The following is a 15973-nucleotide window of genomic DNA, read 5'->3' as shown; positions in this document are numbered from 1 at the left end:
ATCATGAGAGAGCGAGAAACCGCAGCTGATATCAAAGTACCTATTCTGCGAGAAATAAGTATTGGAATTTTTTTTTATATTTCAGTATTAATATGTATCAACAAATCTATATTTTTGACAACACTACATTGCACTTAGTTTATTATTTCAGATGCCTTTTTAAAAGACTACAATTGAAAAATATATATTATATATAAAATTCAACATTTTTATATGACTGACTATGTTACATGCCACTGCTGGTGGGTGTTAATGTCAAGCCCTGATGGTGTGATCAAATTAAATTGATGTAGTTTATTCAAACAAATAAATGTGTCAACAACACTTGATGTCAAAGCTTTTAGTCAAATTACAACTTAAAAAATACAATATGACAACTAAAATTGTCCAATAGGACAGAGACGAATGCCTAGAGATGCCAAACATATGTAAAGAACGCAACCAGTGCCTCAATACACCAGGTAAGCTGCCTACCAGACTTCTAGATTTGTTTAAGATTAACTTCCTAAGAGATTAATCATAGTGCATTGTTTCAGGAGGATTCCGCTGCTCCGGCGTGTCGGAGAGGGAAGCAGCTGCTGGGATGTGTGGGCACTCTTATTTTTACAATTCTGAGATGGAAGAGTGTCAAGCCTGTACAGAATGCGATTCCCAGCCAATGACGTCCCCATGTTTGGGCACGAGTGATGCGGTGTGCGCCAACCCCTCTGAAAGCAGACTCTCTCTTTTCTGGTCTGGTAATGTTGACCTAGCCAAGGGTAGCGAGTTTCCTGATAAGCAACTTCATATCCGTGGCAATAGTGACGGAAGCCTTCTTTCCAGCACTGATGGCTTGATAGTGCTCCACCAGCATGGTCTTGTTTGGGTCGACCATAACCTTGCTTTAAGACATGGCTGCCGCAGCTTTGTCCAGGCATGTTTGCGACTGAATGCCAGTGAAGGTGAAGGTCGGGATCTGAGTGGCATGCGTTTGGAGCAGCGGGAGGGGAAGTCTCTCCAGAGTGCCAGTGTGAGTGCAGCAGCCGCTGTGGAGCCAGGTCATGTGCTCTACCTTTCTCTCAAGAGTGCCACCAACCAGTGTAGCCAAGACAATGAAGATGTGCACCTTCAGAGCAGCCTAATAGCACCATTCAGCCTGCTCTGGTTGTCCCATGACACAGGTGCAGTTGCTATGACTGCTCAGGCTGTTGCCTCTGCGCATTACCACACCAACTACCGTCCCGCCTTCCGTACCTCATCCATCTCCGACCCTTACATGGTCGGCCTGACCCATGACAATCGTGGGGTGCGCTTCAGGGAAAGTGGCACTGTGAAGTTCGTCCTTCAGCAAGCATTGTACTCAATGGGTCAAGCCTGCATCTCAGAGGGCTTCTACTTACTCGCATACGTGAACCACAACGGAAGCAGTGCTGAGCTGACCCGTGCATTCAAGCCTGGTGTTCATTACAGAGATACGTCTATATCTCTGTCGGCTGCCACCACTGTGGATTCTGGGGATATGCTCACCTTCGAGATCCTTGCACCCGCGCAGTGCAATGTGCGCTACTTTGGCGACGACTCTGGGATTAGCATGCTCAGTCTGGTGTGGATCCCTTCGGCTGTGTCCACTGCCCTGTCAGCCTCCGTGTCCAGGAAGAGTCTCCCATCTGGTGCAGTGCGGAATAAGGCCTTGTTCTTCCATCAGACAACTCCAGCAGTTCCACAAGTTGCACTTGCTGGAACCAAAGATCACAGAGACTTCATCTTTCGGGAAGCAGGGACAGCAAGTGTGGCCTTAGATCTGCGGCTTATCCACTCATGCAGTTTAATCAAACTCACCTTGCTCCAACAGAGTGGGTCTCAGGAGGTTCAGCCAGCCCCTGTAGCTCAACAGATTAGTGGACACATGCCGGAGGGAAGTGTATGGGCAAGCGTGGGACTGAGGGGATCGTTCCAGGTGCGTAACGGCACTGTAATCTTCGCTACAGTGGACTGTGTGAGAGGGCGCATCAACCAAATCGCCCATGATGCAGGAAGTAGCATTTCTATCCTCTGGACCGCTGCATGATCATAGCATGATTTAGCTAGCATGACGTCAAGCTGCCATGCTGATGTTTTTACTGTCTTTATGCATTTAGTTGAGGTACTTTTGGATGACGGTTTTATTTAGGCATCAATTAGTCGTTGATTAAGCTAAATTTCTAAATCATTTTCTAACCTGTACAACCAAATAGTACAAAAAGAAAAGTTTGCTTCAGAGTAGATTTCTGGGTTTTAAGTGGCATTTGTCATCACGTACAGTATGCTTTAAAAAAAAGTTGAGAAAATATGATTAATTTACTCTTTCTTTATTATTATTATTATTATTATTATTATTATTATTATTATATAATCTTTGTGTGATAGGTTGTTGTATGGTTTCATTTTAAAATGTTTGCATCTACCAGTTCTGATCAGGTATTTTCTTTTTATTATATTTGCACTTCATAGCATTCAACAAATTTATTATCTACATATATTTCCTTAATTATTTGCTGTTTTCCTCACCTTAAATGAGGGGACGTCTTACAGCATGGTTTGTATCTTGCCTGTATCTTTGAATAAAACTTTCAACTATATGTTGTTGTTATTTTATTTTTTACCAGAAAAAGGTGGTAAACATTTTCTGTTGGTAGTAGGAATCAAATGCAGGTGTCTATGGCACACAGAACCAGATGTCTTTGATTGTGCTATTTAATATGCAGGTTTTGTTAAAACAGGATAAAAGTAGCCCTTTGGCCTCCTTACTTTTTTGTGTTGCTATTCTCAAAGCAGAAACTATGACATTTAATTTATCGCAAATAATAATACAACAAATAGACCTTCGTTTTTTAAGGTTTCTATAAAAAGACCGTAAAAGAAACCGTATACTGAAGCCAAACTAGGGCTGAAAATAGGTTTATAATCTTAGGAAGCATGTACACAGACTTGCGGTTTTCCAAGACATTTGGTTAATATTAAAGCTTTACTGGGAGTAGGGAATGACGTTGATCTAAAGTTATTCCATAAGGAGAAGAGTGTGATAAACTGAGCCCTTCAAAGGGCTAAAGTGAAGCACTGAATTACGGCTACTTTAACAGGGTCGGGTCAGTTCTCACAGATGGCCCCTCACCATACAGCCCCCTCTAAAATTTCACACAGATGGGAATTAATCAGTGGTTAAAAAATGAGAAAAAGATGCTTAACATAGAAAATCAGACATGCAAATATCTTTGTTTAGCTACAAATATCTACCTCACTTAGAATATAACACTCAAATGTTAGCAACATAACGTATAGAGATTTAGATGCTAACGTGAGAAATGTGAATCAAGAGTCTATTTTTCTCTCTGTCAGGACAGATGAGATGAACTTTATGGCTTTCTCTCAGTGCAAGGGTTAAATGTCTGGCGAAGTGACAGTTCATGTGTTCAGTGTTAGAGGATGTAATAATACTACTGTTGTGTTGAAGCCTGTACTTGACTTAAAGTGAAACACCTGCAACATTTAAAGTTCATTAGGGGAGCTTAAAGCTTATTTTTAGACTATACATTTTCTCAGCCCGTAAAACAGAGTAGATTATTAAATTATTCAAATATTACATTTTTTTAGTTGATGTATCAGAGAGTAGAGTCTTTTAAAGTGATGCTTCGTACAAAACTAAACATTCTATCACAATTTACTCACTCTTATGCCATTCAAATCCTGCATGATTTTCTCTCTTCTGTGTGACACAAAAGAAGATATTTAAAAATATATCTCACAAATGTGATTAGACAAACTTTATCTCTAATTCAGTTTTGACTAGTCAAAATCATATTTTCAGATCTGAATTGTACCTGCTACTATGACAGGCTGAATTAGCATATATGGCAAGCCATTTTAGTATTAAAAACCCCCTGGCTCTAGTAGTAGTTTTGACTAGTCAAAATTCCAATTCCAGATATCTATTTTGTAACATTAATCGGATCATCTCCATACATAAGCTGTGTCCCAATGCGAAGGCTGCATCCTCCGAAGGCCGTATTTGAAGGCCGATTGCGTCACCGCGGCGCGACGAAGGCTGTCCCAATTCAGTTCTGCATCCTTCGAAGGCCGTATTCGAAGGCCGGTTGCGTCATCGCGGCGCGACGAAGGCTACCCTGATTCAAAAGCGACGCCAAATGCACCCTTTGTTTCCCCGTGAAAGGAAGGATACATAAATGGATCCTTAGTGGCCTATCCTACCCCATAAGTCATTGCGCGCCGGTGACGACAGCATTTTTATTTTATTTTAAATTGTGACCGAGAGTTCGGTGGTGGACGGCAAATTCACATTTAAATGTAAGTATTATGTTTTCATTTACTCAAATAGCTAGCGAAACCACAGTTAAAAGCCACAAGTTTTTCTTTCTTTTAAACTTCATTTTAACTCCTTCATCACCATTGCGTGGTGCAAAACTTGTGTAATATTAGTTTAATACTTGTTTCAGGTAGCAAGGAGCAGACAGCTCAATTTATTAAATTGCGGTCTGAAAATTACCATTTCTTTACAGGGGCGAAAAACTCCGCAGCGTGGCTTGGAAGCAAGACAACAACCTATTTGTAATATTTGCACTAGTCTGTCTCACTTGTGTATTATAAGAAATATCACTCACCCTATAAAGCCCACAACAATAAGAAAAGCAGTAGATAAGGCAATGGGGTTTCACTTTTATGTGTTTTTGTAGTGCTGTCATGCAAGCTATGTCTACAAAGGTTTTAACCAAATTTGAGTATCCAGAAATATGATTTCTGAAGTATTTTGTATGCATGTCCTGACACCTGATGTGTCATATTTTGCAGTGTTAACAATGCACTAATGTTAAGATTGCACCTCTGTGTTAATATTTTTCATAAGTACCCTTTTCTACGGTGGCCGAGAGAGCTCAACGCGCTACAACTGAAGAAAACATGCAAATAGAAAAAACACCCGCAAATTAAGAAAACATCTTCATCAGTTTCACAACACATGTGTGCTCCAAATACGCACAACACAACCAAATACAGAAACGCGCTGCAAATAGGACAGAACACAACGGAAATGTTTCCGGGGAAGCCAATAATTGACGGACCCGGCTGGGACGTGCTTATTGCTCGTGAGCTTTACCTATCCCCTACTCTCTTAAAAGGGCAGACGGCAGAACTCTTGAAGTGGGCACTTTGGAGGGAGCGGGGCACTTGTGTGCCATTATGTTGATGAAGGGAGCAACGAAAGACAACGTAATTTCCTCAGTATTTTCACCTGGGATGTTCCCATGACAACGCAGCGCGTATCCATCAGCTGCTTTTCTTACCAGAAATTATTGCTGTTAACATAACTGTTGCAAATAAATATACATTTTATACAACAAAGTTTTTAAAATGTGCGTTATATCTGTGTGTGAGTGTCTCAACTTTGCCATATCATATTTGGACCCTAGCTGCATTCTAACATTTCTTATGAAACTTATTTTAACATAACATGACAAATGTACAATGTAACGGATGTATAGATTAATGTCTTTACCTCATATTCTTTTTCTCTATCTTTATTTATTTATTTATTTATTTATTTTAGTCTTCAGCTCATTGTTCTTTTTAGTATTCTCATGACATTGAACATATTGTAAATACATTTTGTATATTGTATACAAAGTTGTATGTCATAAACGTGTCGTCTCTGTATGTTTTGCAAAAAAATTAAATAATAATAAAAGTAGACAGCTGTAAGCACGTAAGCAAAGCACGTCCCAACCGGGTCCGTCACTTATTGGGTTCCCCGGAAACATTTCCGTTGTGTTCTGTCCTATTTGCAGCGCGTTTCTGTATTTGTTTGTGTTGTGAACTTTTGCAGTGCGTTTCTGTATTTGGTTGTGTTGTGAGTATTTGGAGCACATATGTGTTGTGAAACTGATGAAGATGTTTACATAATTTGCAGGTGTTTTTCTATAGAGCTCGGGCGTAGACGTTATGGAATGATGCATTGTGGGTAACGGCGGCCATTTTAGAGGCAACGCAGAAGCGTTTGGAATAAAGTAATAGCGTAGCCGACCGGTCTCCACCGGCACCGAGAAAGAAAGAGAAAAAGTTATGGGCCGTGACAAAAAAAGTTGGCTATAATGTATACTGACAAACTTAATAATGAAGCCAAACAACGCTACTTAAAAAAAAATTAGATTATAGGCGAATCGATCCCTATGAATAAAGTCTGGAGTAGGCTAATACCAAGCCTCAGTTTCCCTGATATTTTCCTACCTGGTCTGTGGAGTGAGCGCTTACACCTCCGATCCAGAGCCGGATTTACAATTTCCTGTGCCCTCGGCAACAACATTCACACACACATTTTAATTGTTTAATAAACAAATGGGGTTTTTTTTGTCACAGTCGGCTGCAAAGATGAGGTTGACGATGCTGATTGGCGATCTTCGCTGTACGCGCCAGAGAGAAATGCAAATTGCATACTGATTAACTTACATAAACAGAGAGCTGTCTGTTTTCTTTCGTTTTGAATTGTTTGTTTAAAAGTAGACACTTTTAGAAAAGTAGAAACTTGTCACTGGAGGCTCACTTGCAGTTCACAAATGGATGAGTGCAAGATCTGCATATCTACAAGGTAAACGCGGAGAAAACAATCGTTCGCACCGTGAACCAAGCATCAGTGGTGACACACACACACACACACACACACACACACTTGTCAGATTCTGTGAGCTATGAAGCTTGTCTATGCGGGTTTGTTACACTTCAGGAGTAATATATCATACGTGCAATAATCCACTGTTTTCGTCCGGTTGACGACCAGCGGCGACCCAAGCCATTCAACGAAAATAGGGAAAACTATTATGATTTATGAGGCGTTTCCCCTGTCGATCATGAGACCGATTACAGCAGTTCACAATACAGCAATACTGAACCATTTGCCAAAAAATAACCTAAATTAATGACCAAATGATCAACGTTACCTACTGCCTAATATACGCTACTATACAGTACATCTACTTCCGTACCGTGATTCCCACAATGCATTGCGGCGTGACGCAACGATCCCGAGCTCTATTTGCATGTGTTTTCTTCAGTTGCAGCGCATTGAGCTCTCTCGGCCACCGTACTTTTCTGCTTTTTTAGAGCAATTCTGGAGAAAATGGGTCTGCTGGGGAGGGTAACTCCATACAGGCAAAAAAAAAAAAAAAAAAAATGGGACAACTTAAAAAAGAAATTAACAAAGTAAGAAAGTTAATACACACGTCTGTTGTTGTTAACAAGCCATGGTTAATTTGCTCTGCCTTAGGATTGCAAGTGTCCTGGGACATGTAAGGGTGTGAGTGGGAAACCCACTGCTGAAACTTGGCCCTAAGGTCCTTATGGATGAGGTGTTGGGACAGAGGCATTGAACCACCCCCCTGTTTTCATTGCCTCAATCCCTGAGAACACACCAGGGCAGAGTTCAGCAATGGGTGCCCACGGAGAGGAGGAGCCAGGGGCAGCACCACCAGAAGCAGCAGCAGAACTAGCACCCACACCACCAGCACCAGCAGCACCACCAGCAGGAGCACCAGCAGCAGCACTAGCACCCGCACCACCAGCAGGAGCACCAGCAGCACTAGCACCCGCACCATCAGAACCACCAGCAGTAGCAGCACGTAGGCGGCGAGACAGAGAGGATGAGGTTTTGGACTTGAACAGAGAAGACGTACTCGGTTACTTAATGTAACCTCGGTTCTCTCTAGAAGAGGGAACGAGTATTGTGTAAGTTGCTTACGCATCGGGAAAGTCTTCTTTCTTCGAGATCTGAAGCCAAAAATTATCCTTAATTTTGTATTCAAAGTCAACGCAGTGCGGCAGCCGGCAGACCATGGCAGGCTGTATGAGCGTGCTCATTGGCTGCTCAGCGGCAACTGGTTAAGCCTACCAGTGAGCCCTGAGTGACGTCACATCCAATGAGGGCGCTTCGCGCACTCCATACCCCTCTAACCATCAAGATGGGTGTGGCCAGTGTGTATATAAGCAGGGCTCACAGGCTGAAATTCTGGTTTTCGTAGTCTGAAGCGCAAAAGTTCGTGGCGCGTCACGGCAGGTTACGCAATACTCATTCCCTCTTCTAGAGAGAACCGAGGTTACATTAGTTACATAGAGGTTACATTACATTACTCCTCTCTTCTTTTTTTGTTGATGTTCATGCTGCAAAATCGTCATACTTCCACAACAAGATCAACAACTCCTCCAACACACGATTACTCTTCAAGACATTCAACTCTCTCCTCTGTCCACCTCCACCACCACCCGCCGCCTCCGTAACTGCTGACGATTTTGCGATCTTCTTCACCAACAAAACAACATCTATCAGCAGTCAGTTCTCAGCTCCACACACACAGGAACCCAGACCGACCCCTTCCACAGCCAACATCCCTCTGCCCTCCTTTTCTCCACTAACCGAGGAAGAAGTATCTACACTTCTCCTCTCCAGTCACCCTACCACCTGTCCTCTAGACCCCATCCCCTCACACCTTCTACAAGCCATCTCTCCCACACTTCTACCAGCACTCACACACATCATCAACTCATCCCTCCATACTGGCATTTTCCCTACAGCATTCAAGCAGGCTCGGGTTACTCCACTGCTTAAAAAACCAACGCTAAACACATCATTTGTAGAACATTACAGACCTATCTCTCTCCTACCATTCATTGCGAAGACACTTGAAAGAGCTGTTTTCAACCAAGTAACATCCTTTCTGTCCCTTAACAACCAGCTGGATGTCAACCAATCCGGCTTCAAGAAAGGGCATTCTACTGAGACTGCATTACTGTCTGTCACAGAAGCCCTACGGATCGCAAAAGCTGCTTCCAAATGCTCAGTCCCCATCCTCCTGGATCTGTCTGCTGCCTTCGACACTGTGAATCATCAAATCCTTCTGTCCAGCCTCTCAGCACTGGGCATCACAGGAACTTCACTCCACTGGTTTGAGTCCTATCTCACACATAGGTCCTTCAAGGTCGCATGGAGAGGCGAGGTATCCAGAGCACATCAACTGACCACAGGGGTTCCCCAGGGTTCAGTTCTTGGTCCCCTCCTCTTCTCCATCTACACCACATCACTGGGACACATCATACAAGCACACGGCTTCTCCTACCACTGCTATGCTGATGACACACAGCTCTTCCTCTCGTTTCAACCAGACGATCCCACAGTAGCTGCACGGATCTCAAGCTGCCTGGCAGACATCTCGATGTGGATGAAGGAACATCACCTGCAGCTCAACTTGGCAAAGACTGAGCTTCTCGTCCTCCCTGCCAATCCGTCTCTACAGCACAACTTCACTATCCAGCTAGAGTCATCATCAATCACCCCATCAAAGTCGGTGAGAAATCTTGGAGTAACGGTGAGAAATCTTGGAGTAACGTTTGATGACCAGCTGACCTTCACAGATCACATTTCAAAGACAGCTCGATCATGCAGGTTTGCACTGCACAACATCAGGAAGATCAGGCCTTTCCTTACTGAGCAAGCAACACAACTTCTCGTCCAGGCCCTGGTCATTTCTAGGCTTGACTACTGTAATGCTCTTCTGGCCGGACTTCCAGCATGTGCAACTAAACCCCTACAGATGATCCAAAATGCTGCAGCCCGTCTTGTCTTCAACGAGCCAAAGAGAACCCACGTCACTCCTCTGTTCAGCTCACTGCACTGGCTACCTCTCGCTGCTCGCATCAAGTTCAAGGCATTGACGCTTGCTTACAGATCTATCACAGGCTCAGCTCCCTCCTACTTTCACTCACTCCTACGAGTCTACATCCCTGCCAGAAGCCTACGATCGGCCAACGAGCGACGTCTCGTGGTTCCATCCCAGAAAGCCACAAAATCACTTTCCAGATCATTCTCATTCACAGTTCCATGCTGGTGGAACGCTCTCCCCACCCTCATCCGGAGTGCAGAATCCCTGACAACCTTCAAAAAACATCTGAAAACCCATCTCTTCCGGGAGCACTTAACCTCATAAAAAAAAAAATAAAAAAAAATAAAAATAAAAAAAAACTCCCCTTTCCCTCTAAACCTCGCTTATCGGGCTTATGCTACTCTGAATAATGCCTGAACTTTGTATCTGGAGCACTTCTTGCGCTGCTTTTTGCCTCTTCATGATGACTCGCTTAATCTAGTCCTACTTTGTAAGTCGCTTTGGATAAAAGCGTCTGCTAAATGACTAAATGTAAATGTAAATGTAACCGAGTACGTTCTCTTACGAGAGGTTCTCTCGTATTGCGTAAGTTGCTTACGCATCGGGAACCCCTTGTCAACGCCGTGCGCGCCGAGCATCCAGCACATGAATCCCAGGAAGACCGGGGAAAACATAACGTTGAAAACAGGTGGCCGGTCGGAGAAATGGGCCAACACATGTACAAAGCACTTCACTTCGTAGATAGATAGAGCGGCACAGCCGGTCTATACATATCAATGTAAATAGTGCGGCCGGCAGCGCGGGCCCACACAGTACATAAGCAAATATTAGGGAAAGAAATAGAGTGGTTTCACAGTCTATTTGTGGGGAGAATAATCCCAGCGCGACAGAGTGTAGGTCGGGCGGCCAGCGGCGCGGGCCAGCACCAGTACACAAGCGCGTAACGGGGAATAAAGGAACAGAGCGGCACAGCCGGTCTGAGCACAAAATACTCCTTCCCTTGGTGCCATACCAGAAATATCACCAGTATGTGAACGTAGTCTGCGCATAATCGACTGGGCAGAGCATACATGCCACTTATACTGATAATAGTTTAGCCTGCAAGGCAGGAACTTCCAGGTTATAAAACCTCACGAATGTCGATGGGGAGGCCCAGCCCGCTGCCATACAAATATATCGTGAATAGAAATTCCGCTGGACCAGGCCCACGAAGAGGCCATGCCTATAGTGGAGTGGGCTCTGATACCCAAAGGGCACTGCAGGTGTTTGGAGGCGTAAGCTGCTGCAATCGCGTCCACTATCCACCTGCACAGGCCCTGTTTCGAGGCGGTGAGACCCTTGGTGCGTCCGCCAAAAGAAATGAAGAGCTGCTCGGAACGCCTGAAAGCGGAGGAGCGCGTGATGTTAACTCTCAGTGCCCTAACAGGGCATAGGAGGTTATCACTGTCCCCATTATCGGATGCTGGCAGAGCCGAAAGGTAGATGGTTTGTGCCCTAAATGGGGTTCCAATTGCTTTGGGGATGTAACCGTGTCTCGGTCTGAGAATGACTTTTGAGTCATTTGGTCCGAACTCAAGACATGCAGGACTAACAGATAGCACGTGTAGATCCCCCACGCGTTTTACTGAAGACAGAGCTATCAGAAAAATGGTTTTGAGCAAAAGGTACTTTGGATCCACGGATTCAAGCGGTTCAAAGGGAAAAGCCTTCAGGGCCTCCAGGACCAAGGACAGATCCCAGATGGGAACCGAGGGGGTCCGCGGGGGATTCATCCGTCTGGCTCCTCTGAGGAAACGGATAATAAGCTCGTTCCTTCGTATTGCCCGGCTGCGCGTCGTCTCAGCGAACGCTGCAATAGCCGCCAAATACACTTTGAGCATGGAAGGGGACCTGCACTCGCGGGACCCCACATGTACGTGGATCGAAGCTCTTAGTAGCGCACCATTTAGAGAACACAGACCATTTAGACGCATAGAGCCGTCTCGTGGAGGGAGCTCTAGACTGTGTGATCGTGTTCACAACCCCTTCTGACAGGTCAACGGGTATCCGTTGATTATCCATGCATGCAGAGACCATCGCTCCGGATGGGGATGCCAGATCGATCCACCGGCTTGAGAGAGGAGATCCTTTCTCACCGGGATCGGCCATGGGGGTGAGTGCGACAGCCTCACTAGCTCTGGGTACCAGACTTGGTTCTCCCAACGCGGGGCTATGAGAAGCACTGGGTGGTGCGTTTCCCTGATCCTCGCTATGACCTGTGGTATCAGGCGCTGTCCTAGGCTTGCTGGTCGCTGGTTTCAACGGCGGCGGCTCTCAAGATCCAGCGATGCGAAGAGCTTCGCTGAAGACAAGAAAATCAGAATTTCAGCCTGTGAGCCCTGCTTATACACACTGGCCACACCCATCTTGATGGTTAGAGGGGTATGGAGTGCGCGAAGCGCCCTCATTGGATGTGACGTCACTCAGGGCTCACTGGTAGGCTTAAGCAGTTGTCGCTGAGCAGCCAATGAGCACGCTCATACAGCCTGCCATGGTCTGCCGGCTGCCGCACTGCGTTGACAATGAATACAAAATTAAGGATAATTTTTGGCTTCAGATCTCGAAGAAAGAAGACTTTCCCGATGCGTAAGGAACTTACGCAATACGAGAGAACCTCTCGTAAGAGAACATGCAACTACAGAGAGAGGCAGAGGCAAGGAGAGTAGGGAGAGGATGGACAGGCTGTTTTCTCTTCTTGAGAGAACTGATTCACTACACCAGCACCTCATCATCACCTCATCCTTCACTCCCTTTATATACAACCCTTCACCTTCTGTTCAGTGTCTGGTCTCGTCTTTACATGGATGCACAAGACTTACTACCTGTTACTTACCTGATCTACCAACCTGAGATACTCATCTTCATTCTTCATTCCGATCTGCCATCTGCCTTCTCCGTTGATCATCTTCATCATCCGTTCTCCACTCTGGTTTCCACTCCACCTGCAAAGACATTCATATTACTATTCAGTTCTATCTTCAAGTTTGCATGACCTACTCAACATTTTATCTGCTGGTTCTGTGCTTCTGTTCTCAATAAACATTGTTTATACTTACTCACCTGTTTGAGTCTTCTCTGACAATGTACTTGCTCAATTTATTTTATTATTTTTTTAACCCAAAAAAGTTACAGACTGCAACTTCAAATAGATTTCTTTAATTAAATTCTGTAGTATATTCACTCAAAGCCTTTGATAGTTTCAAATAGCCTCTCTCCACAGGTAAAAACACAGGTGCTCATCTGTCCCTGTAACATTCAAACAAGATTCAAGTCACCTCTGTGATTTATGTGCTCAATACTACATGTAAATGGTGAGGGAGTTGCTGATGTGTTAACTTGCTTTTTATCCAATACAAATGTTCCTCAATCAGCTACTAAGGGCACAATATATAACTTGTTTAGTTACTTGATGTAGATTTATTTACATTAGATTCATATAGGCTAATGTAAACCATGTTGCCAACAGTGAATTCTTATACAGGATAGCACATAGATGTCTATTTCATGTTGTGATGTGCTCATCAGTAATACTTAAAAGTTTTCCCTGTCAGATGTTAGATAGACATTTAAAGTAAGCGAAATTCCTAAGTTTCGGTTCCGAAAACGGTTCTGGTGTGATGTGTGGGCGAAGTGCTGCTGGGCCTTTAACAGCGATGTCTCACCTCAAGAATATTAAAATTGTAATGAATGCACTGAAAAGCCTTCGCGCTACTCAAACACGTTTTGCGTCAGATATCAACGCAGAGAGAGAGAGAGATTAGAGCTGCACGATTAATCTTTAAAAGATCTCGATCTTGATTCAAACACGCGATCTTATTCCTTAATGACAAAAACTTCACACCGGAACATTCAAATCTGTTTGCGCTGTCGTTGACCCAGAGAGAGCAGTTGTCAATATGAAACAGTTTTACTTTCAGTCGTTTCAACCACACAGTATCGATATTTCTGTTACAAATATTCAAATTATCACAGAAGAACAGATAAAAGTTTATAGTTCGAATCACTATGGTAAGCCTGTAATGAGCGTTTAGACTCGGACTAGTTACACTGGTCAGTAGGGTTGCCAACTTATGGAAAGGAAAATAAGGAACAATCGTGGTTCTTTATAGGAAAATAAGGGACAGAATAAGGGACACTGTACTGTACCACACAGTGCATATCATTTTAGCATCTGCTGTTAAATATGTGTACAAAAGATGTATAAAAGGTTCTCAGACAAACACATTTTGGGTCATTTTGTGGAAAAATTAACCAAATTTCAGAAACTTTCCCGGCTCAAAAAATATTCTGAAGAAAGACAAACGTAAATGAAGAAAGCCAAAATATAGGCTACATGTGATGGATGTATATTTACTGAGAAATTACAGTTTTTTTAAAATGGGTCAAAATGACAATTTTCACCTGAGATTTGGAGTCAGATTACAGGGGGGTTAAAATGACTTTAGAACTGTAACATTCAAACAAGATTCAAGTCACCTCTGTGATTTATGTGCTCAATACTACATGTAAATGGTGAGGGAGTTGCTGATGTGTTAACTTGCTTTTTATCCAATACAAATGTTCCTCAATCAGCTACTAAGGGCACAATATATAACTTGTTTAGTTACTTGATGTAGATTTATTTACATTAGATTCATGTAGGCTAATGTAAACCATGTTGCCAACAGTGAATTCTTATACAGGATATAAGAATTGAAGAATGAAGACTTTAGAACTGCATCATTATTTTACTTTTACACAGAGATTGTTAGGTCTATTTAGCTAAATTGGTTGACTTTAGCCATCTTTGTTTTATTGTAGCTACTGTATACCAACGGTGACATTTTAAAAATAGGAAAAAGCACTACTTTTGTTTTTTGCCCAAAGTTTGCATGCATGCCTGCAACTCATATTACAAATATCTTAATATCCTTTTAGATTCTAATTCTTACAAACTTTTCTTTTGGTTTCTTATTTTTTAAGGCTGAATATGGTTAATTTTAAGTCCCAAGATATAGGGATGTGTGGCTCCATGATTAAATTAGTAGCCTACAAGTTTTCAATGGTCGCACATTTTCTGAAGAAGAAATAATGTTGAAACTAGAAATGTATCTTGTTTTTGTTTTTTTGTTTTGTTTTTATATCAACACAACTGAAAATTACTGAGTGCCATAAATAGTATTTTTCCAAAATTTGTGTGCATGTAACTCTAAAAGTAATAAAGATATCATATCCTTCTATATTCTCATTCTTAATAAACTTAATTTTAAAGGCCTTATATGGTTCAATCCCAGATATAATGTGGCTCCATGTTCAAATTGTTGCATTTTACCCTTTTTCAATATATAGGCTATGGCTACACCAATGGATATTACTGTATCATCAACCTCTATTCAAAACATAAAAGGTGTATTTTTGTTTTGTTTTTTGGTCAGGAAGATACATATAGATGGCATAAAAATTAAAGCACAATAACTGAACGTCTTTGAAATTACAGCCAAAAAAAAAAAAATAATAATAATAATAAGAATTTCAACAATGGCACTTAAAATTTTGAACTAGGCCTAAATGTTTTTGTAACCATGTATAAATAAATTAAAAGTTCATACTCTCCTGATAAAGAGAACTGAGATGATTAGTAGCCTATGTATGGCCTGCTTTTGGTGTTTGAGATTGTATTTGGTTATTTTGTTTCAATAACGAGGTCCAACCAAGAAGCCTAGGCTACGGTACAAGTTCCTTTAATGTAAAATGTTTTTCTCTATTTAGATTTTTGATAATGTCTTCCATCAGGTAGATTGCATGTTTCCTTGCCTTACTCATGTGGAACAATAATCACGTTGTTTGTAGTCGCCCAAACTGATTAGCCGGAATCAAAATGCGGACAGTGAAAGAATGGATTTGCCGTTAGCGCGAGTCCCGATGGCTGTGAAGCGGGAGCGACAGTCGATAGAGGATACTGCTGGGTCTTAAAGGAACACTTCGACTTTTTGGGACTTTAGCTTATTCACCGTATCCCCCAGAGTTAGATAAGTCCATACATACCCTTCTCATCTCCATGCGTGCTGTAAGTCTGTTTGACGCACCCACTGCTAGCCTAGCTTAGCACAAAGACTGGATCTAAATGGCTACAACTAGCATACTAATCCCAGTAAGTGACAAAATAACGCCAACATTTTTCTATTTACATGTTGTGATTTGTATAGTCACAGTCTGTACAAATAAGTTCATATGAGACAGCCATTTTTTAAACGTTTAAATACTGGGAACTATTTTCTCAGAAG

Source organism: Scardinius erythrophthalmus (genome assembly GCF_964197995.2).
Source record: "Scardinius erythrophthalmus genome assembly, chromosome: 9".
NCBI classification, from domain to species: Eukaryota; Metazoa; Chordata; class Actinopteri; order Cypriniformes; family Leuciscidae; genus Scardinius; species Scardinius erythrophthalmus.
The sequence above is the reverse complement of the archived record's forward strand: the minus strand, read 5'-3'. Positions refer to the sequence as shown.